Here is a 2,993-nt window from a genome sequence, read left to right as displayed (position 1 = left end):
ATCGCGAGGATCCCTATGCACATCTTACAAAGTTCTATGAACTTTGTGGTACTGCTGGTGTGACAGAGAATGAGGAGGAAGATGTATTTCTGAGACTCTTTCCTTTGACCCTCATTGGAAAAGCCAAGGAATGGTTCCTTGATCAACCACAACAAATTTTATCGGATTGGAACCAATTGGAGGAAAAATTCATGGCTAGGTATTTTCCTCAATCAAAATTTTTGGATTTTAAAACTGCTATTTCTACTTTCTCTCAGTTTGTAGGTGAAAGTTTATGTGAAGCCTGGGAGAGGTACAAATCAATGTTGAGGAAATGTCCAAACCATGGATTCGATGCAAAGACACAAATCCATATTTTCAGAAATGGCTTACTCCAACAACACAAGTTGATCCTTGAAGCCACATCTGGAGGATCTTTGATGGCTAAAACTCCAACAGAAGCCATTGAAATAATTGAGTCTATGGCCATCAATGACCAACAGGATCAACACAGTAGAGCTCCCACACGAAGAAGCATGATAGAACTTGCAGGGAATGATGCAATCTTAGCACAAAACAAGCTTTTTCAACAGCAAATGGAAGAAATGACAAAGCAATTGGCAAATATTCCAAAACAGTTGAAGGAAATGCAAGAATCATCATCCAGGAGGCATGTGAATAGATGTGACGCGTGTACACCAGATCATCCTACAAGTAATTGTGAGCCCAAGGAGGAGGAAGTTCAATACATGTCTAATCAGCCAAGGCAAGGTCAGTATCAGAACAACTACTCTCGAGGAGCTAATCAAAATTTCAGCCAACCTTGGAAACAGGATGTCGGACCTTCTTCTAACAGGCCACCACCATTCCAGAACCAACAATATCAACAACCGCCACAAAATCAACAACAATATCAACAACCGCCACAAAATCAGAATTCACAATTGGCGGACACATTGAATCAATTTATGCAGATGTCGATGGCTAACCAGAAGAATACTGATGCATCTATCAGGAATTTGGAGACCCAGGTGGGCCAATTAGCAAAGCAGCTTGCAAACTCTCATAAAGGAGCATTTTCAGCAAATACCGAACCTAATCCGAAGGAGCAGTGCAAAGCAATTACCACACGGAGTGGTAAGATGATAGGTAAAGGTATTGGTGAGAATTTGAGTGAAAAGAATGTGATTGTTGTTGAGGAAAAGATTGAGAGTGAAAAAGAAGAAAGTGAGAAAGAGGTGTTGAAAAATAAAAGTGAGGATGTACATAAGAGTGAGAAAGAGAAAAACAAAGAAAAAGAGAGTGAGATGAAAAACCATGAGAAGAGTGCATTAAAAGCTCCACCTGTGAGAGACTTACCTTATCCACATGTTCCAACAAAAAGAGACAAAGAAAGGCAATTTGCAAGATTTATGGATATATTCAAGAGGCTTCAGATCAATATTCCATTTGCAGAAGCCTTGGAGCAGATGCCTACCTACGCTAAATTCATGAAAGAATTGTTGACAAAGAAGAGAAGATTCATAGAGGAGGAGACTATTGAACTGGATGCTAGCTGCAGTGCTACTATTCAAAAATACATTCCTCTGAAGGCGAAGGATCCTGGAAGCTTCACACTGCCTGTTACTATTGGAAATCTAACACTTGGAAAAGCACTTCTGGACTTAGGAGCTAGTATCAACCTAATGCCACTGTCTATGTTGAGAAGAATTGGTGATTTGGAAGCTAGACCTACCAGAATGTCATTACAGTTAGCAGACAGGTCAGTGAAATATCCACATGGTGTTGTAGAAGATGTGCTGGTGAAAGTAGACAAGTTTATGTTTCCAGCTGATTTTGTGGTCTTGGATATGGAAGAAGATGTCGAGGTCCCGTTGATTTTGGGTAGACCATTCATGAAGACAGCTAGAGTTATGATTGATGTGGATGCAGGTAAACTAAAAGTAAGAGTGCAGGATGACGAAGTAAATTTCAATGTTTTTGAGGCCTTGCAATATCCGAAAGACAAAGGACAGTGTTTCTCTATTGACGTTATTGATGAGGTGTGTTATGAAGCAACTAAACAGCCACAGTCATATGATCCTTTAGAGAAAGCTTTGATAAACTTGCACACAAGGTTCAATGAGGAAGAGGAGCAAGAAATTGAAAGATGTTTGCAAGATCTTGATTCACTCAAAGAGATTCCTTCGAAGCAAGTAGCATTGGAAAGCATTGAAAAAGCAGTTGACAACAAGGAGGCTAACCAGAAACTGGAATTGAAGTTGTTACCCTCCCATTTAAAATATGTGTTTCTACAAGGTGAAGCTGAAAAGCCAGTGATCATTAGTGGTTCTTTATCACCACGGGAGGAGAAAAAGCTGATTGAAGTCCTCAAAGAGAATCAAGGAGCAATAGGCTGGACACTAGCTGATTTGAAAGGTATCAGTCCTTCATATTGCATGCNGGAAATCTGATTTCCCTCCTAGGCACTCATGAAGATCTCCTAGGGTGGCTAATGATGGGATTGAGTGATGTGAGGTTGACTTTATGGAAGTCAACTTTCGCATCCCAATGCGAAATGACCCCTCACGGATACGTGTGATAATCGTGCTCGAGTATTATCGGCTAATACCCGATCGGATATTATAAATCGCCCGATCGTAATATCCGATTAGAATTTCGGATTTCGGCATTCCGAGTGAAAAATATTTAGAAATAGGTATGAGTGTATTCAGGGTCTATATTGACTCTAAATGAAATTATGAAGCCAACGGTGCGATCGGAATTCGATTCCGAGTTACGGAACAGAACCGACTGTCTCCAAAAATTACCAAAATTTACCACAAAATCGGAAATAAAATTTCAAGAATAAAACTCAACTAGAGTTTTGTCTAATTCTTTACCGAAAATTCCCAGAAATTCATTTTCGAATATATAATTAATGAAAATATTAGTAAAATCTTATAATTCAAACTCGTAAAATTCGCGGTGTTACAGTAGGAGCGCATTTGTTACAACCAAATCTATTCCTGTAG

This window comes from Lupinus angustifolius, chromosome LG16, assembly GCF_001865875.1.
Source record: "Lupinus angustifolius cultivar Tanjil chromosome LG16, LupAngTanjil_v1.0, whole genome shotgun sequence".
Lineage (NCBI taxonomy): Eukaryota > Viridiplantae > Streptophyta > Magnoliopsida > Fabales > Fabaceae > Lupinus > Lupinus angustifolius.
Note: the sequence above shows the minus strand (reverse complement) of the source record.